The sequence below is a fragment of the Alosa sapidissima genome, chromosome 2, assembly GCF_018492685.1.
Source record: "Alosa sapidissima isolate fAloSap1 chromosome 2, fAloSap1.pri, whole genome shotgun sequence".
Lineage (NCBI taxonomy): Eukaryota > Metazoa > Chordata > Actinopteri > Clupeiformes > Clupeidae > Alosa > Alosa sapidissima.
The window spans coordinates 39043126-39065259 of NC_055958.1; the positions used below are offsets into that span (position 1 = coordinate 39043126).

Sequence of the window (22134 nt, forward strand, 5' to 3'; positions counted from 1 at the left end):
GTAGGCTATGCTGCATTCATTTCTTTGTTCCTACTATTTAGTTTATTTTCTGGAACTTCTATTTCTCAGAGCCGTGTACGGCTCTGCTATTTCTTATCCTGGACTGCCACCTGCTGGATAGAAAAAGCAACAGGTCATTATGTGAACAAAAATCTACACGTTTGAATGGCCAAAAAAAAGATAAATCATAGGTGGTATTCCCCACATTACCATGGTGTTAGGGTAGCCTACTCTGCACATGTCATTGACAGTGACTGCTAACTTCAGTCATTTGCATTTATCATGCTGAAAATCTGACACCAGGCACTATACTGATGCCTGACCCAAAGGGACCCATAATACATGAACACTATAAAAGCTGGTTGAAATAAAACCATGCTTTAATAAACAATTAATAAATGAACACACTATAAAAGCTGGTTGAAATAAAACCATGCTTTAATAAACAATTAATAAATTAACACACCATAAAAGCTGGTTGAAATAGAGCCATGCTTTAATAAACAACAAACAAATAAACATTTATTACAATTACAAATAGACAAATGGCATAAAAAGCATGTTCATAAATGCTTTGATGGGAGAAATCAACACTGGTCCTTTAACCGGTCGTCTGTGTACCCTTTGATTGACACGTTTGTCTTATTTGTATGGCCGCAAACGGCCTTGCGTCCCATTTTTCACTACATTTATTCGGGATAAATACTTCGAGGGCATCGTTTAATCCAATTTTAGGCAGGGCTGCGGGGCTAGGTCTAGGAAAGCGGCAGCCAGGCGGCCGTGGGCTCCCGCGCACGGGACGGCAGCTCACGCCGCCATCGGGGCCAACATCGAAGAACGGTAACTGGCCACTGCTCGGCCACTGCTCTTTACCTGTGTCTTATCTGTGTCTCATTTGTCTGACCCGTCATTGGCTTGTCTTATTTGCATGTCCCGCCTTTACAACAAACCTTGCATGTTTTCATTGGCTTGTTCTATTACATTCTGGTTCGTGATTGGCTGAATTCCCCAGCGTGAAGTTTTGAGTTGAAGTTCAGCAGTACGTCTGTCTGTATTCACTCTATTTTTCACGGCTCGCAGGAAAAGTTCCTCATATCTAAACAACACGTAAGTTACGTTTTTTGTCTGTGGTCGGACAACTTTAGCAGTGATGTAGATGCTGTAGCGAAATTCGAAGTGTTAATATACGAACTTAATGTTTAGAGTGTAACCGCGAATGCATTGAAATGAATGGGCACATATTGTGTAGCCTCCTAACGAGAGCTCTCGCGTTGGGAAAAATGCATAAAATGAAAATCTGAAAACGTAGTTATCTTCGTAAGACCCTTGGGTAGCTGTGATACTAATGTTGTAGCGAAATTTGAAGCGTAAACATGCTAACTTTATGTTTAAAGTGTAACCGCGATCGTTTCCCATAGGAATGAATGGAAACACACAGTCTCCTAACGAGACCTCAAATTCGGAATAATGCATGATATTAAAATCTGAAAACGTAGTTATCTTCGTAAGACCCTTGGGTGGCTGTGATATAAATGCTGTTGCGAAATTTGAAGCGTAAATATACAAACCCTATGTTTAAAGTGTAACTGCGATTTCCATAAGAATGCATTGAAATGAATGGGCACAGATTGTGTAGCCTCCTAGAGGCCTCATTGTGTTGAACACGGTATGCATCACTTCAAGTCAGATCTGCTCAGATCTTGCACAGATCTGCATGAAGACGAACACGCCTATCGTGAATCCTAATGGTCTGATGTCCTGACATTAACATTGATGCAATGTTATCCCAAAACCCCAGGGGAGGCAAACGGCTAATGTACATTAACAGTGCAATTAGTCAGTGAAGTTTATTACAATGTTTTTCTATTACAGCTATCTGGATTGGGTACGACAGCTGACGGTGATAGATAGCTGGGTCCAGGATAGGCCTCCTGAGGAGTTATGTGCTGGCCCGGGACAAGGAGCCAGGTGCCTCCTCCTCGGACCCTCCACCTGTCGCTAAAGTGCTTGAGCGCTGAGGTCGACTCTCCCTGTACTGTAAGTATACATTTTGATGTGAATACTTGTGAGTAATGTATGAGTGATGCACTGTGCTAACGCTGTGATGTGTGTTGTCAGGCACGTACAGGGACGCCCCACCAGCAGTGGTCCCCTCTTCCTGTCTCTCCTCCTCTCAGCAACCACTTCAGTATGTATAGTTTTCTTTAAAAAAAAATTCTCTTTAATAAAAATAAACATTAGTTGCTTAAATACTCTGTCTGTTTTTGTGAAGGACAAAAATCACCATAAAAGCTGGTTGAAAATAAGCCCTAGTTGTTTGCCGCCGTGTGTGTGTGTGTGTGTGTGTGTTTGTTTGTTTGTGTGTGTGTGTTTACAGACATTGACTTCCCCTCCACAAGGACCGGGACCTTGCCGTGGTGTGGAGGTTTCATACAAACACCGGTTCACCCACCCTGCAACAACTCTTCTACAGGACAGTGACACTACGTTTCTTTAAAAAAAAATAAAAAAAAACATTCTATGTCTGCTGTGATGTGATGTATGTGGTTTAAAAAAAAAAAAAACATCCACACCACTGTGTTCTGCATTCTGCATCTCTACACTGAACACTTATGCCGTGTGTCTGCTCTGATGTTTTTATTTTTTATTATTGTTTTGTAGTTTAAAATAAACAATCTATATGTATAATATATAGAATATATAACACACTGTCATGTCTATGTGCTGTTATGTTCTATGCACTGACAAGTTGTATAGACCTACTATGTAACATTTAGCCTAGGCCTACGTTTCAACAAGAACGCCCAGACCAATACTGTTGACAGGAGCATCAATTATCTATTTCTACAGTAAGGAATTTCCGTTGCCTACCATAGGAGTTCATCAAGTCTGAAGTAGCACGTCAATGCAAAACAATCCATAGTTAGGCCTACGAGTTATGATGACAATAATGCTAGCCGCCAGCCTTGTCAAAGTTAACTTTGCTAACGTTTTGCTGAGCCTACCCTATTGACTACATTTGTTGCACACTTAAAAAAATATCTTCAAAAGTATTTAGAAGGTGGTTTCATTTATTTCCATTCCAATAACTTCACACATTACATTTTCGTTTGCACTTGTAGGCTATGCTGCATTCATTTCTTTGTTCCTACTATTTAGTTTATTTTCTGGAACTTCTATTTCTCAGAGCCGTGTACGGCTCTGCTATTTCTTATCCTGGACTGCCACCTGCTGGATAGAAAAAGCAACAGGTCATTATGTGAACAAAAATCTACACGTTTGAATGGCCAAAAAAAAGATAAATCATAGGTGGTATTCCCCACATTACCATGGTGTTAGGGTAGCCTACTCTGCACATGTCATTGACGGTGACTGCTAACTTCAGTCATTTGCATTTATCATGCTGAAAATCTGACACCAGGCACTATACTGATGCCTGACCCAAAGGGACCCATAATACATGAACACTATAAAAGCTGGTTGAAATAAAACCATGCTTTAATAAACAATTAATAAATGAACACACTATAAAAGCTGGTTGAAATAAAACCATGCTTTAATAAACAATTAATAAATTAACACACCATAAAAGCTGGTTGAAATAGAGCCATGCTTTAATAAACAACAAACAAATAAACATTTATTACAATTACAAATAGACAAATGGCATAAAAAGCATGTTCATAAATGCTTTGATGGGAGAAATCAACACTGGTCCTTTAACCGGTCGTCTGTGTACCCTTTGATTGACACGTTTGTCTTATTTGTATGGCCGCAAACGGCCTTGCGTCCCATTTTTCACTACATTTATTCGGGATAAATACTTCGAGGGCATCGTTTAATCCAATTTTAGGCAGGGCTGCGGGGCTAGGTCTAGGAAAGCGGCAGCCAGGCGGCCGTGGGCTCCCGCGCACGGGACGGCAGCTCACGCCGCCATCGGGGCCAACATCGAAGAACGGTAACTGGCCACTGCTCGGCCACTGCTCTTTACCTGTGTCTTATCTGTGTCTCATTTGTCTGACCCGTCATTGGCTTGTCTTATTTGCATGTCCCGCCTTTACAACAAACCTTGCATGTTTTCATTGGCTTGTTCTATTACATTCTGGTTCGTGATTGGCTGAATTCCCCAGCGTGAAGTTTTGAGTTGAAGTTCAGCAGTACGTCTGTCTGTATTCACTCTATTTTTCACGGCTCGCAGGAAAAGTTCCTCATATCTAAACAACACGTAAGTTACGTTTTTTGTCTGTGGTCGGACAACTTTAGCAGTGATGTAGATGCTGTAGCGAAATTCGAAGTGTTAATATACGAACTTAATGTTTAGAGTGTAACCGCGAATGCATTGAAATGAATGGGCACATATTGTGTAGCCTCCTAACGAGAGCTCTCGCGTTGGGAAAAATGCATAAAATGAAAATCTGAAAACGTAGTTATCTTCGTAAGACCCTTGGGTAGCTGTGATACTAATGTTGTAGCGAAATTTGAAGCGTAAACATGCTAACTTTATGTTTAAAGTGTAACCGCGATCGTTTCCCATAGGAATGAATGGAAACACACAGTCTCCTAACGAGACCTCAAATTCGGAATAATGCATGATATTAAAATCTGAAAACGTAGTTATCTTCGTAAGACCCTTGGGTGGCTGTGATATAAATGCTGTTGCGAAATTTGAAGCGTAAATATACAAACCCTATGTTTAAAGTGTAACTGCGATTTCCATAAGAATGCATTGAAATGAATGGGCACAGATTGTGTAGCCTCCTAGAGGCCTCATTGTGTTGAACACGGTATGCATCACTTCAAGTCAGATCTGCTCAGATCTTGCACAGATCTGCATGAAGACGAACACGCCTATCGTGAATCCTAATGGTCTGATGTCCTGACATTAACATTGATGCAATGTTATCCCAAAACCCCAGGGGAGGCAAACGGCTAATGTACATTAACAGTGCAATTAGTCAGTGAAGTTTATTACAATGTTTTTCTATTACAGCTATCTGGATTGGGTACGACAGCTGACGGTGATAGATAGCTGGGTCCAGGATAGGCCTCCTGAGGAGTTATGTGCTGGCCCGGGACAAGGAGCCAGGTGCCTCCTCCTCGGACCCTCCACCTGTCGCTAAAGTGCTTGAGCGCTGAGGTCGACTCTCCCTGTACTGTAAGTATACATTTTGATGTGAATACTTGTGAGTAATGTATGAGTGATGCACTGTGCTAACGCTGTGATGTGTGTTGTCAGGCACGTACAGGGACGCCCCACCAGCAGTGGTCCCCTCTTCCTGTCTCTCCTCCTCTCAGCAACCACTTCAGTATGTATAGTTTTCTTTAAAAAAAAATTCTCTTTAATAAAAATAAACATTAGTTGCTTAAATACTCTGTCTGTTTTTGTGAAGGACAAAAATCACCATAAAAGCTGGTTGAAAATAAGCCCTAGTTGTTTGCCGCCGTGTGTGTGTGTGTGTGTGTGTGTTTGTTTGTTTGTGTGTGTGTGTTTACAGACATTGACTTCCCCTCCACAAGGACCGGGACCTTGCCGTGGTGTGGAGGTTTCATACAAACACCGGTCCACCCACCCTGCAACAACTCTTCTACAGGACAGTGACACTACGTTTCTTTAAAAAAAAAAAAAAAAAAAAACATTCTATGTCTGCTGTGATGTGATGTATGTGGTTTAAAAAAAAAAAAAACCATCCACACCACTGTGTTCTGCATTCTGCATCTCTACACTGAACACTTATGCCGTGTGTCTGCTCTGATGTTTTTATTTTTTATTATTGTTTTGTAGTTTAAAATAAACAATCTATATGTATAATATATAGAATATATAACACACTGTCATGTCTATGTGCTGTTATGTTCTATGCACTGACAAGTTGTATAGACCTACTATGTAACATTTAGCCTAGGCCTACGTTTCAACAAGAACGCCCAGACCAATACTGTTGACAGGAGCATCAATTATCTATTTCTACAGTAAGGAATTTCCGTTGCCTACCATAGGAGTTCATCAAGTCTGAAGTAGCACGTCAATGCAAAACAATCCATAGTTAGGCCTACGAGTTATGATGACAATAATGCTAGCCGCCAGCCTTGTCAAAGTTAACTTTGCTAACGTTTTGCTGAGCCTACCCTATTGACTACATTTGTTGCACACTTAAAAAAATATCTTCAAAAGTATTTAGAAGGTGGTTTCATTTATTTCCATTCCAATAACTTCACACATTACATTTTCGTTTGCACTTGTAGGCTATGCTGCATTCATTTCTTTGTTCCTACTATTTAGTTTATTTTCTGGAACTTCTATTTCTCAGAGCCGTGTACGGCTCTGCTATTTCTTATCCTGGACTGCCACCTGCTGGATAGAAAAAGCAACAGGTCATTATGTGAACAAAAATCTACACGTTTGAATGGCCAAAAAAAAGATAAATCATAGGTGGTATTCCCCACATTACCATGGTGTTAGGGTAGCCTACTCTGCACATGTCATTGACGGTGACTGCTAACTTCAGTCATTTGCATTTATCATGCTGAAAATCTGACACCAGGCACTATACTGATGCCTGACCCAAAGGGACCCATAATACATGAACACTATAAAAGCTGGTTGAAATAAAACCATGCTTTAATAAACAATTAATAAATGAACACACTATAAAAGCTGGTTGAAATAGAACCATGCTTTAATAAACAATTAATAAATTAACACACCATAAAAGCTGGTTGAAATAGAGCCATGCTTTAATAAACAACAAACAAATAAACATTTATTACAATTACAAATAGACAAATGGCATAAAAAGCATGTTCATAAATGCTTTGATGGGAGAAATCAACACTGGTCCTTTAACCGGTCGTCTGTGTACCCTTTGATTGACACGTTTGTCTTATTTGTATGGCCGCAAACGGCCTTGCGTCCCATTTTTCACTACATTTATTCAGGATAAATACTTCGAGGGCATCGTTTAATCCAATTTTAGGCAGGGCTGCGGGGCTAGGTCTAGGAAAGCGGCAGCCAGGCGGCCGTGGGCTCCCGCGCACGGGACGGCAGCTCACGCCGCCATCGGGGCCAACATCGAAGAACGGTAACTGGCCACTGCTCGGCCACTGCTCTTTACCTGTGTCTTATCTGTGTCTCATTTGTCTGACCCGTCATTGGCTTGTCTTATTTGCATGTCCCGCCTTTACAACAAACCTTGCATGTTTTCATTGGCTTGTTCTATTACATTCTGGTTCGTGATTGGCTGAATTCCCCAGCGTGAAGTTTTGAGTTGAAGTTCAGCAGTACGTCTGTCTGTATTCACTCTATTTTTCACGGCTCGCAGGAAAAATTCCTCATATCTAAACAACACGTAAGTTACGTTTTTTGTCTGTGGTCGGACAACTTTAGCAGTGATGTAGATGCTGTAGCGAAATTCGAAGTGTTAATATACGAACTTAATGTTTAGAGTGTAACCGCGAATGCATTGAAATGAATGGGCACATATTGTGTAGCCTCCTAACGAGAGCTCTCGCGTTGGGAAAAATGCATAAAATGAAAATCTGAAAACGTAGTTATCTTCGTAAGACCCTTGGGTAGCTGTGATACTAATGTTGTAGCGAAATTTGAAGCGTAAACATGCTAACTTTATGTTTAAAGTGTAACCGCGATCGTTTCCCATAGGAATGAATGGAAACACACAGTCTCCTAACGAGACCTCAAATTCGGAATAATGCATGATATTAAAATCTGAAAACGTAGTTATCTTCGTAAGACCCTTGGGTGGCTGTGATATAAATGCTGTTGCGAAATTTGAAGCGTAAATATACAAACCCTATGTTTAAAGTGTAACTGCGATTTCCATAAGAATGCATTGAAATGAATGGGCACAGATTGTGTAGCCTCCTAGAGGCCTCATTGTGTTGAACACGGTATGCATCACTTCAAGTCAGATCTGCTCAGATCTTGCACAGATCTGCATGAAGACGAACACGCCTATCGTGAATCCTAATGGTCTGATGTCCTGACATTAACATTGATGCAATGTTATCCCAAAACCCCAGGGGAGGCAAACGGCTAATGTACATTAACAGTGCAATTAGTCAGTGAAGTTTATTACAATGTTTTTCTATTACAGCTATCTGGATTGGGTACGACAGCTGACGGTGATAGATAGCTGGGTCCAGGATAGGCCTCCTGAGGAGTTATGTGCTGGCCCGGGACAAGGAGCCAGGTGCCTCCTCCTCGGACCCTCCACCTGTCGCTAAAGTGCTTGAGCGCTGAGGTCGACTCTCCCTGTACTGTAAGTATACATTTTGATGTGAATACTTGTGAGTAATGTATGAGTGATGCACTGTGCTAACGCTGTGATGTGTGTTGTCAGGCACGTACAGGGACGCCCCACCAGCAGTGGTCCCCTCTTCCTGTCTCTCCTCCTCTCAGCAACCACTTCAGTATGTATAGTTTTCTTTAAAAAAAAATTCTCTTTAATAAAAATAAACATTAGTTGCTTAAATACTCTGTCTGTTTTTGTGAAGGACAAAAATCACCATAAAAGCTGGTTGAAAATAAGCCCTAGTTGTTTGCCGCCGTGTGTGTGTGTGTGTGTGTGTGTGTGTTTGTTTGTTTGTGTGTGTGTGTTTACAGACATTGACTTCCCCTCCACAAGGACCGGGACCTTGCCGTGGTGTGGAGGTTTCATACAAACACCGGTCCACCCACCCTGCAACAACTCTTCTACAGGACAGTGACACTACGTTTCTTTAAAAAAAAAAAAAAAAAAAAACATTCTATGTCTGCTGTGATGTGATGTATGTGGTTTAAAAAAAAAAAAAACATCCACACCACTGTGTTCTGCATTCTGCATCTCTACACTGAACACTTATGCCGTGTGTCTGCTCTGATGTTTTTATTTTTTATTATTGTTTTGTAGTTTAAAATAAACAATCTATATGTATAATATATAGAATATATAACACACTGTCATGTCTATGTGCTGTTATGTTCTATGCACTGACAAGTTGTATAGACCTACTATGTAACATTTAGCCTAGGCCTACGTTTCAACAAGAACGCCCAGACCAATACTGTTGACAGGAGCATCAATTATCTATTTCTACAGTAAGGAATTTCCGTTGCCTACCATAGGAGTTCATCAAGTCTGAAGTAGCACGTCAATGCAAAACAATCCATAGTTAGGCCTACGAGTTATGATGACAATAATGCTAGCCGCCAGCCTTGTCAAAGTTAACTTTGCTAACGTTTTGCTGAGCCTACCCTATTGACTACATTTGTTGCACACTTAAAAAAATATCTTCAAAAGTATTTAGAAGGTGGTTTCATTTATTTCCATTCCAATAACTTCACACATTACATTTTCGTTTGCACTTGTAGGCTATGCTGCATTCATTTCTTTGTTCCTACTATTTAGTTTATTTTCTGGAACTTCTATTTCTCAGAGCCGTGTACGGCTCTGCTATTTCTTATCCTGGACTGCCACCTGCTGGATAGAAAAAGCAACAGGTCATTATGTGAACAAAAATCTACACGTTTGAATGGCCAAAAAAAAGATAAATCATAGGTGGTATTCCCCACATTACCATGGTGTTAGGGTAGCCTACTCTGCACATGTCATTGACGGTGACTGCTAACTTCAGTCATTTGCATTTATCATGCTGAAAATCTGACACCAGGCACTATACTGATGCCTGACCCAAAGGGACCCATAATACATGAACACTATAAAAGCTGGTTGAAATAAAACCATGCTTTAATAAACAATTAATAAATGAACACACTATAAAAGCTGGTTGAAATAAAACCATGCTTTAATAAACAATTAATAAATTAACACACCATAAAAGCTGGTTGAAATAGAGCCATGCTTTAATAAACAACAAACAAATAAACATTTATTACAATTACAAATAGACAAATGGCATAAAAAGCATGTTCATAAATGCTTTGATGGGAGAAATCAACACTGGTCCTTTAACCGGTCGTCTGTGTACCCTTTGATTGACACGTTTGTCTTATTTGTATGGCCGCAAACGGCCTTGCGTCCCATTTTTCACTACATTTATTCGGGATAAATACTTCGAGGGCATCGTTTAATCCAATTTTAGGCAGGGCTGCGGGGCTAGGTCTAGGAAAGCGGCAGCCAGGCGGCCGTGGGCTCCCGCGCACGGGACGGCAGCTCACGCCGCCATCGGGGCCAACATCGAAGAACGGTAACTGGCCACTGCTCGGCCACTGCTCTTTACCTGTGTCTTATCTGTGTCTCATTTGTCTGACCCGTCATTGGCTTGTCTTATTTGCATGTCCCGCCTTTACAACAAACCTTGCATGTTTTCATTGGCTTGTTCTATTACATTCTGGTTCGTGATTGGCTGAATTCCCCAGCGTGAAGTTTTGAGTTGAAGTTCAGCAGTACGTCTGTCTGTATTCACTCTATTTTTCACGGCTCGCAGGAAAAGTTCCTCATATCTAAACAACACGTAAGTTACGTTTTTTGTCTGTGGTCGGACAACTTTAGCAGTGATGTAGATGCTGTAGCGAAATTCGAAGTGTTAATATACGAACTTAATGTTTAGAGTGTAACCGCGAATGCATTGAAATGAATGGGCACATATTGTGTAGCCTCCTAACGAGAGCTCTCGCGTTGGGAAAAATGCATAAAATGAAAATCTGAAAACGTAGTTATCTTCGTAAGACCCTTGGGTAGCTGTGATACTAATGTTGTAGCGAAATTTGAAGCGTAAACATGCTAACTTTATGTTTAAAGTGTAACCGCGATCGTTTCCCATAGGAATGAATGGAAACACACAGTCTCCTAACGAGACCTCAAATTCGGAATAATGCATGATATTAAAATCTGAAAACGTAGTTATCTTCGTAAGACCCTTGGGTGGCTGTGATATAAATGCTGTTGCGAAATTTGAAGCGTAAATATACAAACCCTATGTTTAAAGTGTAACTGCGATTTCCATAAGAATGCATTGAAATGAATGGGCACAGATTGTGTAGCCTCCTAGAGGCCTCATTGTGTTGAACACGGTATGCATCACTTCAAGTCAGATCTGCTCAGATCTTGCACAGATCTGCATGAAGACGAACACGCCTATCGTGAATCCTAATGGTCTGATGTCCTGACATTAACATTGATGCAATGTTATCCCAAAACCCCAGGGGAGGCAAACGGCTAATGTACATTAACAGTGCAATTAGTCAGTGAAGTTTATTACAATGTTTTTCTATTACAGCTATCTGGATTGGGTACGACAGCTGACGGTGATAGATAGCTGGGTCCAGGATAGGCCTCCTGAGGAGTTATGTGCTGGCCCGGGACAAGGAGCCAGGTGCCTCCTCCTCGGACCCTCCACCTGTCGCTAAAGTGCTTGAGCGCTGAGGTCGACTCTCCCTGTACTGTAAGTATACATTTTGATGTGAATACTTGTGAGTAATGTATGAGTGATGCACTGTGCTAACGCTGTGATGTGTGTTGTCAGGCACGTACAGGGACGCCCCACCAGCAGTGGTCCCCTCTTCCTGTCTCTCCTCCTCTCAGCAACCACTTCAGTATGTATAGTTTTCTTTAAAAAAAAATTCTCTTTAATAAAAATAAACATTAGTTGCTTAAATACTCTGTCTGTTTTTGTGAAGGACAAAAATCACCATAAAAGCTGGTTGAAAATAAGCCCTAGTTGTTTGCCGCCGTGTGTGTGTGTGTGTGTGTGTGTGTGTTTGTTTGTTTGTGTGTGTGTGTTTACAGACATTGACTTCCCCTCCACAAGGACCGGGACCTTGCCGTGGTGTGGAGGTTTCATACAAACACCGGTCCACCCACCCTGCAACAACTCTTCTACAGGACAGTGACACTACGTTTCTTTAAAAAAAAAAAAAAAAAAAAACATTCTATGTCTGCTGTGATGTGATGTATGTGGTTTAAAAAAAAAAAAAACATCCACACCACTGTGTTCTGCATTCTGCATCTCTACACTGAACACTTATGCCGTGTGTCTGCTCTGATGTTTTTATTTTTTATTATTGTTTTGTAGTTTAAAATAAACAATCTATATGTATAATATATAGAATATATAACACACTGTCATGTCTATGTGCTGTTATGTTCTATGCACTGACAAGTTGTATAGACCTACTATGTAACATTTAGCCTAGGCCTACGTTTCAACAAGAACGCCCAGACCAATACTGTTGACAGGAGCATCAATTATCTATTTCTACAGTAAGGAATTTCCGTTGCCTACCATAGGAGTTCATCAAGTCTGAAGTAGCACGTCAATGCAAAACAATCCATAGTTAGGCCTACGAGTTATGATGACAATAATGCTAGCCGCCAGCCTTGTCAAAGTTAACTTTGCTAACGTTTTGCTGAGCCTACCCTATTGACTACATTTGTTGCACACTTAAAAAAATATCTTCAAAAGTATTTAGAAGGTGGTTTCATTTATTTCCATTCCAATAACTTCACACATTACATTTTCGTTTGCACTTGTAGGCTATGCTGCATTCATTTCTTTGTTCCTACTATTTAGTTTATTTTCTGGAACTTCTATTTCTCAGAGCCGTGTACGGCTCTGCTATTTCTTATCCTGGACTGCCACCTGCTGGATAGAAAAAGCAACAGGTCATTATGTGAACAAAAATCTACACGTTTGAATGGCCAAAAAAAAGATAAATCATAGGTGGTATTCCCCACATTACCATGGTGTTAGGGTAGCCTACTCTGCACATGTCATTGACGGTGACTGCTAACTTCAGTCATTTGCATTTATCATGCTGAAAATCTGACACCAGGCACTATACTGATGCCTGACCCAAAGGGACAATTATAATAAAAGAGAGGAGTTATGTGCTGGCCCGGGACAAGGAGCCAGGTGCCTCCTCCTCGGACCCTCCACCTGTCGCTAAAGTGCTTGAGCGCTGAGGTCGACTCTCCCTGTACTGTAAGTATACATTTTGATGTGAATACTTGTGAGTAATGTATGAGTGATGCACTGTGCTAACGCTGTGATGTGTGTTGTCAGGCACGTACAGGGACGCCCCACCAGCAGTGGTCCCCTCTTCCTGTCTCTCCTCCTCTCAGCAACCACTTCAGTATGTATAGTTTTCTTTTAAAAAAAAAATCTCTTTTATAAAAATAAACATTAGTTGCTTAAATACTCTGTCTGTTTTTGTGAAGGACAAAAATCACCATAAAAGCTGGTTGAAATAAAGCCATGTTTTAATAAACAGTAAATTAATATACACACTATAAACACTGGTTGAAATAATTAAGGCATGCTAAATAAAGCCATGCTTAAATAAACAATTAATACATGAACACTATAAAAGCTGGTTGAAATAAAACCATGCTTTAATAAACAATTAATAAATTAACACACCATAAAAGCTGGTTGAAATAGAGCCATGCTTTAATAAACAACAAACAAATAAACATTTATTACAATTACAAATAGACAAATGGCATAAAAAGCATGTTCATAAATGCTTTGATGGGAGAAATCAACACTGGTCCTTTAACCGGTCGTCTGTGTACCCTTTGATTGACACGTTTGTCTTATTTGTATGGCCGCAAACGGCCTTGCGTCCCATTTTTCACTACATTTATTCGGGATAAATACTTCGAGGGCATCGTTTAATCCAATTTTAGGCAGGGCTGCGGGGCTAGGTCTAGGAAAGCGGCAGCCAGGCGGCCGTGGGCTCCCGCGCACGGGACGGCAGCTCACGCCGCCATCGGGGCCAACATCGAAGAACGGTAACTGGCCACTGCTCGGCCACTGCTCTTTACCTGTGTCTTATCTGTGTCTCATTTGTCTGACCCGTCATTGGCTTGTCTTATTTGCATGTCCCGCCTTTACAACAAACCTTGCATGTTTTCATTGGCTTGTTCTATTACATTCTGGTTCGTGATTGGCTGAATTCCCCAGCGTGAAGTTTTGAGTTGAAGTTCAGCAGTACGTCTGTCTGTATTCACTCTATTTTTCACGGCTCGCAGGAAAAGTTCCTCATATCTAAACAACACGTAAGTTACGTTTTTTGTCTGTGGTCGGACAACTTTAGCAGTGATGTAGATGCTGTAGCGAAATTCGAAGTGTTAATATACGAACTTAATGTTTAGAGTGTAACCGCGAATGCATTGAAATGAATGGGCACATATTGTGTAGCCTCCTAACGAGAGCTCTCGCGTTGGGAAAAATGCATAAAATGAAAATCTGAAAACGTAGTTATCTTCGTAAGACCCTTGGGTAGCTGTGATACTAATGTTGTAGCGAAATTTGAAGCGTAAACATGCTAACTTTATGTTTAAAGTGTAACCGCGATCGTTTCCCATAGGAATGAATGGAAACACACAGTCTCCTAACGAGACCTCAAATTCGGAATAATGCATGATATTAAAATCTGAAAACGTAGTTATCTTCGTAAGACCCTTGGGTGGCTGTGATATAAATGCTGTTGCGAAATTTGAAGCGTAAATATACAAACCCTATGTTTAAAGTGTAACTGCGATTTCCATAAGAATGCATTGAAATGAATGGGCACAGATTGTGTAGCCTCCTAGAGGCCTCATTGTGTTGAACACGGTATGCATCACTTCAAGTCAGATCTGCTCAGATCTTGCACAGATCTGCATGAAGACGAACACGCCTATCGTGAATCCTAATGGTCTGATGTCCTGACATTAACATTGATGCAATGTTATCCCAAAACCCCAGGGGAGGCAAACGGCTAATGTACATTAACAGTGCAATTAGTCAGTGAAGTTTATTACAATGTTTTTCTATTACAGCTATCTGGATTGGGTACGACAGCTGACGGTGATAGATAGCTGGGTCCAGGATAGGCCTCCTGAGGAGTTATGTGCTGGCCCGGGACAAGGAGCCAGGTGCCTCCTCCTCGGACCCTCCACCTGTCGCTAAAGTGCTTGAGCGCTGAGGTCGACTCTCCCTGTACTGTAAGTATACATTTTGATGTGAATACTTGTGAGTAATGTATGAGTGATGCACTGTGCTAACGCTGTGATGTGTGTTGTCAGGCACGTACAGGGACGCCCCACCAGCAGTGGTCCCCTCTTCCTGTCTCTCCTCCTCTCAGCAACCACTTCAGTATGTATAGTTTTCTTTAAAAAAAAATTCTCTTTAATAAAAATAAACATTAGTTGCTTAAATACTCTGTCTGTTTTTGTGAAGGACAAAAATCACCATAAAAGCTGGTTGAAAATAAGCCCTAGTTGTTTGCCGCCGTGTGTGTGTGTGTGTGTGTGTGTGTTTGTTTGTTTGTGTGTGTGTGTTTACAGACATTGACTTCCCCTCCACAAGGACCGGGACCTTGCCGTGGTGTGGAGGTTTCATACAAACACCGGTCCACCCACCCTGCAACAACTCTTCTACAGGACAGTGACACTACGTTTCTTTAAAAAAAAAAAAAAAAAAAAACATTCTATGTCTGCTGTGATGTGATGTATGTGGTTTAAAAAAAAAAAAAACCATCCACACCACTGTGTTCTGCATTCTGCATCTCTACACTGAACACTTATGCCGTGTGTCTGCTCTGATGTTTTTATTTTTTATTATTGTTTTGTAGTTTAAAATAAACAATCTATATGTATAATATATAGAATATATAACACACTGTCATGTCTATGTGCTGTTATGTTCTATGCACTGACAAGTTGTATAGACCTACTATGTAACATTTAGCCTAGGCCTACGTTTCAACAAGAACGCCCAGACCAATACTGTTGACAGGAGCATCAATTATCTATTTCTACAGTAAGGAATTTCCGTTGCCTACCATAGGAGTTCATCAAGTCTGAAGTAGCACGTCAATGCAAAACAATCCATAGTTAGGCCTACGAGTTATGATGACAATAATGCTAGCCGCCAGCCTTGTCAAAGTTAACTTTGCTAACGTTTTGCTGAGCCTACCCTATTGACTACATTTGTTGCACACTTAAAAAAATATCTTCAAAAGTATTTAGAAGGTGGTTTCATTTATTTCCATTCCAATAACTTCACACATTACATTTTCGTTTGCACTTGTAGGCTATGCTGCATTCATTTCTTTGTTCCTACTATTTAGTTTATTTTCTGGAACTTCTATTTCTCAGAGCCGTGTACGGCTCTGCTATTTCTTATCCTGGACTGCCACCTGCTGGATAGAAAAAGCAACAGGTCATTATGTGAACAAAAATCTACACGTTTGAATGGCCAAAAAAAAGATAAATCATAGGTGGTATTCCCCACATTACCATGGTGTTAGGGTAGCCTACTCTGCACATGTCATTGACGGTGACTGCTAACTTCAGTCATTTGCATTTATCATGCTGAAAATCTGACACCAGGCACTATACTGATGCCTGACCCAAAGGGACAATTATAATAAAAGAGAGGAGTTATGTGCTGGCCCGGGACAAGGAGCCAGGTGCCTCCTCCTCGGACCCTCCACCTGTCGCTAAAGTGCTTGAGCGCTGAGGTCGACTCTCCCTGTACTGTAAGTATACATTTTGATGTGAATACTTGTGAGTAATGTATGAGTGATGCACTGTGCTAACGCTGTGATGTGTGTTGTCAGGCACGTACAGGGACGCCCCACCAGCAGTGGTCCCCTCTTCCTGTCTCTCCTCTCAGCAACCACTTCAGTATGTATAGTTTTCTTTTAAAAAAAAAATCTCTTTTATAAAAATAAACATTAGTTGCTTAAATACTCTGTCTGTTTTTGTGAAGGACAAAAATCACCATAAAAGCTGGTTGAAATAAAGCCATGTTTTAATAAACAGTAAATTAATAAACACACCATAAACACTGGTTGAAATAATTAAGGCATGCTAAATAAAGCCATGCTTAAATAAACAATTAATAAATAAACACACTATAAAAGCTGGTTGAAATAAAACCATGCTTTAATAAACAATTAATAAATGAACACACTATAAAAGCTGGTTGAAATAAAGCCATGCTTTAATAAACAACAAACAAATAAACATTTATTACAATTACAAATAGACAAATGGCATAAAAAGCATGTTCATAAATGCTTTGATGGGAGAAATCAACACTGGTCCTTTAACCGATCGTCTGTGTACCCTTTGATTGACACGTTTGTCTTATTCGTATGGCCGCAAACGGCCTTGCGTCCCATTTTTCACTACATTTATTCGGGATAAATACTTCGAGGGCATCGTTTAATCCAATTTTAGGCAGGGCTGCGGGGCTAGGTCTAGGAAAGCGGCAGCCAGGCGGCCGTGGGCTCCCGCGCACGGGACGGCAGCTCACGCCGCCATCGGGGCCAACATCGAAGAACGGTAACTGGCCATGCTCGGCCACTGCTCTTTACCTGTGTCTTATCTGTGTCTCATTTGTCTGACCCGTCATTGGCTTGTCTTATTTGCATGTCCCGCCTTTACAACAAACCTTGCATGTTTTCATTGGCTTGTTCTATTACATTCTGGTCCGTGATTGGCTGAATTCCCCAGCGTGAAGTTTTGAGTTGAAGTTCAGCGTACGTCTGTCTGTAGTCACTCTATTTTTCACGGCTCGCAGGAAAAGTTCCTCATATCTAAACAACACTTAAGTTACGTTTTTTCGTCTGTGGTCGGACAACTTTAGCAGTGATGTAGATGCTGTAGCGAAATTCGAAGTGTTAATATACGATCTTAATGTTTAGAGTTGTGAGTAAGTACTTGTAAGTCTATAATGTTTGTTTGGCTGGTTATGATTCACTCATCTGCCAAACTTGTTTTTAAGATATGTTTATAGCAAAAATAGATGCATGTTGATTAATTTAGATTAATTAATCACAGAGTATATTCATTAATTAGATTGCATTTTTCATGGATTGACAGCCCGAATTAAATATTCAACTTTTGACATGGTACATGCTTGTCCCTTCTTTTTAGTCATCGTTTTTATTCATTTTGCTCATCATAAGCTATACGTCCACAACAAGAATACTCATCATAAGCTGTACGTCCACAACAAGAATACTCATCATAAGCTATACGTCCACAACAAGAATACTGTAACGTCGGCGCACAAGACATTGCATAGCGTTCTCCCACGCTGGGCATGCTGGGATGCGGGAGCGAACATTTGGGGTTTATGTCTGTGTTTCTTCCTCTTTGTGTGGGGGGCTGCGTCCTCCCCTATATGTGTAGTGTGTGTGTGTACTTGACCTGCTCCGTTTGTATTGTGTTCTGTGTCTGTGTCCCTGCTCTCGTTCTCAGCTAATAAACCTTTTGATTGGACAGCTGTGTGTGTCGCTATCAAATCGTTACAATACTAATAAATATTGTGTTTATATCAATGAAGACAGAAGTCATTATACTTACAGCAAATGTACTACATTACATTAAAACCAACAATAAGTTATTTCATCCACATTAAGTACTTACTTCAGCAGTTTTTAAGTATATATACTTTTTTGATCCCGTGAGGGAAATTTGACATTTTTTTGACAGCGCTTTGGGGGGATTCGAACCCATGGATGTTGCTCTCATAGTCACTACGCATGTGAAGGCATGTGTGTGGGCCGAATCACAGCCCGTGTGTCTAAAAACGAACCTTATTCTATTAAATTTACATTCACTTAATGTAATCAATTGTGATTTTATTTCATTGAATCACATTTACCCAACATGACAGAAACACATACCATTAAACTTGACCCTTTATATTAAACTTAAGTAAAATAAATACATAGAAAATTATAATGTAGTTAAATTACATAAAGTCTAAGTTTTTGGCTTGATTATTTTTTTTGAGTGTGGACAGTTTCGTGGATTTGGTTGCCGCACCTGTATCACACTGTCATACAACTGTCTTCTTCCCTCAGAGTGTCATACTGTCATGCCACTGCATTGTGTACACCTGTGATTTGACACCTCACACTGCCTATGCACCTGTGCTTACACACCTCACACTGCCTATGCACCTGTGCTGTGATTGATGTGCTGTTTATTATTGTATGCCTTGTCTGTGATGTGCCGCTGTTCTAGACCAGGCAGTTGTTCTGCACCTGTGCTTATAATTGGATGCCGTGTCTGTTCCTCTCTGATGTCCTGCGGTTCTAGACCAGGCAGTTGTTCTGCACCTGTGCTTATAATTGTATGCCGTGTCTGTTCCTCTCTGATGTCCTGCGGTTCTAGACCAGGCAGTTGTTCTGCACCTGTGCTTATAATTGTATGCCGTGTCTGTTCCTCCCTGATGTCCTGCGGTTCTAGACCAGGCAGTTGTTCTGCACCTGTGCTTACACACCTTACACTGCCGATGTTGTGATTAATGTGCTGTAAAAAAAACATGTCTGTGCGCCGCTGTTGTTCTAAACCAGGCTGTTCTGTGTGCACACTGCCTATGCTGTGATTGATGCTGTGATTGATGTGTGGTTATCTCACCCTGTTATTTCAGGCCCAAGCTACTGTTGTTTTACCCCTTTTTATTCTATTTCTTTTTTAAAGCTCTTTCCACACTGATATGCTGCACTGTCCTGTATCCCGGGCCTTTATTATGCCTTAATTAAGTCCTATGACTTCATATTTTGAATAAACTGTGTCATTTTATACTGTTATCATTGTTGTCCTGTCCTTAAAAGCAATACAAAAAACATTATATAGAAATATTCTCAAGAAAATGAAGACACAGGAGATGAACCATACTGTAAATGAAAAAGCAATTAATTTCATTACTTGGACATATGAATATGCAAATCAATCATAATTTATATACTCAATACAACTGTTACAAGCATATTTTAATCATTTATATATTTACAGAACATATTACAACACTTTCCACACGTTCTAGATATATAAATAATCAAATCAATCATAGTTTATATACTCAATACAACTGTGGAGCGAGTTGGAGAGTTCTTCGTTGCGCCAGTTCTCCGCACTTCATGCTCTGTTTTCCCCACCGTGTGCAACACTACGCTGCTCGTCCCCAAGTGTAGTGTGAACCGGGAAATGTCCACCACAGCCCCCCATTTCTCTAGCACGTCCAGGCCGAGAATGCAATCATCCTGAATGCTAGCCAACCAAAGCCGGCGGCTCGCCGTCTCACCGTTGATGCACACGCACACCACTTTTTGTCCATACAGTTCCGCTCGCTCTCCGGTAACTGTTGTGATGCGTGTTTTTGTCTTTTCCCAGCCTCTGGGCCTGGCTACCAGCATGCCGGGTAAGAGACCGGGGCGCACAAGCGAGATGGTGGAGCCAGTATCGATCAAGGTGCGACACCGAGTCCCATCTAGTGTGCAGTCCACATACAGTCCTCTGGTTTGGCCGAGCCGGCCCAGCCGTATGCAGTACCTTCTTCTAGTAACTGGGGCGCGAGCGTGAGGGGTGCCGGGGCTGGGCAGTACCATGCGATGTGTCCCGGCTCGCCACACCGGTGGCATCCGTCTCCGCTGGCCGGCCTCTTCCACTCGCGTGGGCGGCATTGTGGTGGCTGTGCCGTGGTCTGCCGCGTCACCTCCAGTTCCTCCCCGTCTTCCTCCATCGATGTCTGGCGTACGCAATGCCTCGACTCTGTTGTGCGGAAGATGTTTTCCACCCGTTCGGCTTCCGCGAGCGCCACGGACAGCGAGCTGGGGGCGCTCAGGCGAAGGTGTTCTTTTAGCTGCTCTGGGTGGCTTCCAGTGCCATCTCTTCATGTAGACTCTGGCTGTACGTTGGGTAGCCCCGCCGGGCATACAGCTGCAGGTCAGCCGCGAACTTGCCCAGTCTCTCGTCCTTGTGTCGCCGTCTGGAAGCGAGTTGTTCTCTGGCATCGCTGATGAAGATTCTCTGGCCGAATCGTCGTTGCAGAGCTGCTTCGATTGCGGTCCAGCTTACTTGCTCCGCCGGTGGCAGGTCTTCTAATACTTGTAGCGCTTCCCCCTCCAGAGCCAACGCCACCTGTACGCCCGTTCTCTCCGCCGACCAGCCATTCAGCTCGGCTGCCAGCCGGACCTGTACCAGGTATGTCGCCAGTGGCCTTTCACCAATGTAGTACGCTGGGGCGCCCTTCTACCGCCGCCGTCGCACCGGGGACCGGCCGGTTTCCATCGCTCCCGTGTGGAGCGGGTTCAAGTGGCGGGATGCTGCCATCAGCCCGGTTCGTTCCCTCCTGTGGCCGGGGGCGGGTCTCTTCGTCACGGTCACGCTGCAGGCTGGCTCTGTCTGCTGGGCCCAGCAGGTGGCTATGGGCGAGCGCACTGTCGAAGAGCCGTCTTGGCAGGAAACTCATCATCGCCAGAGTATCAGTTGCAGCTTTCTCCTCCCGTCATCCCACTTCTGACACCAATGTAACAAACTGCAAAGTTGTCTCAGAATGGTTTTATTGGTTATGCACCAAAACACACGAACATCGTCTCTCAGGCAACACAAGGGAGGTCAATTAAACAAGCACGATACACAAACAGGGTAGTCACATACAATACACGGGGTAAACACATGAGGTACAACATAAAGAAAGACTATACCAGCTAACACATACATGGCAAGGTAAACGCAATTACTCATACTAAAACCAACATCAACATTACACACACACACATACACTGCACAGCATTATGGGAGTTCAGTCATGAACCAGCTAGGCTCAGTTCGCTACAATACATTAGCTATACATAATTACATTATGCCCTGTTTGCCCATGTTAACAAACAATTTCAAAAAAACTTATAATACATTTTTTGTTTGTCTTGATGTAAGTAATCAACTCAGTAATTTTCATGGTGATATGTGAAGGTTAATTTTTTTTTCCCCTATTTGCATGAGAAAAATTCTGTATAGGCGCATGAATAGGGTATATTTAGGTCTTTTTCTAAACTTTCCCCTATTGGGATTCTTCGGGGCTTTTTTTCCCTTACTCAGGACATATTGAGGATACAAAATCAGTTAAGTTTGCTTGTGTTGCAATTTGTTCAACCCTTTCTCCTAAAATGACTGGACTAATTATAAATTGTTAACTTTCGTGAACTATTTGAGGCTTCCATTAGCCGCCATTGTTGAAAAAAATGGAACATTAGCGTCAATGGAGTTGTCGCAACTCTACCTTGGCTCTGGTTCAAACTATACTTACAACCGGACCCGCGTCACACAGAGCAGGTTGTTTGCGCCATGCCCCTTTTGAGGGGAAAACATTCCCTCAGAACAAGCC

General features: G+C 41.7%; 4 long non-coding RNA genes across 6 annotated transcripts; all 4 read left to right on the top strand.

Moving 5' to 3' along the window:
- The first annotated feature begins 1018 nt into the window (after nucleotides 1–1018).
- Nucleotides 1019–3441, top strand: LOC121691916. The gene is made up of 4 exons (XR_006025210.1): nucleotides 1019–1107; nucleotides 1873–2037; nucleotides 2119–2188; nucleotides 2378–3441. It is a non-coding gene; the product is annotated as an uncharacterized LOC121691916 (long non-coding RNA).
- Nucleotides 3442–4136: 695 nt separating this feature from the next.
- On the top strand, nucleotides 4137–6562 carry LOC121691905. The gene is made up of 4 exons (XR_006025209.1): nucleotides 4137–4225; nucleotides 4991–5155; nucleotides 5237–5306; nucleotides 5496–6562. It is a non-coding gene; the product is annotated as an uncharacterized LOC121691905 (long non-coding RNA).
- Nucleotides 6563–6951: 389 nt separating this feature from the next.
- LOC121691867 lies at nucleotides 6952–8847 on the top strand. Of its 2 annotated transcripts, none has more exons than XR_006025206.1 (4): nucleotides 6952–7079; nucleotides 8112–8276; nucleotides 8358–8427; nucleotides 8621–8847. It is a non-coding gene; the product is annotated as an uncharacterized LOC121691867 (long non-coding RNA). The 2 variants fall into 2 exon arrangements; XR_006025205.1 differs by lacking the exon at nucleotides 6952–7079 and adding an exon at nucleotides 7303–7346.
- A 1069-nt stretch (nucleotides 8848–9916) lies between these two features.
- Nucleotides 9917–16634, top strand: LOC121691773. Of its 2 annotated transcripts, none has more exons than XR_006025196.1 (7): nucleotides 9917–10203; nucleotides 11236–11400; nucleotides 11482–11551; nucleotides 11745–12939; nucleotides 13021–13090; nucleotides 15291–16486; nucleotides 16568–16634. It is a non-coding gene; the product is annotated as an uncharacterized LOC121691773 (long non-coding RNA). The 2 variants fall into 2 exon arrangements; XR_006025197.1 differs by lacking the exon at nucleotides 9917–10203 and adding an exon at nucleotides 10382–10470.
- Nucleotides 16635–22134: the final 5500 nt, after the last annotated feature.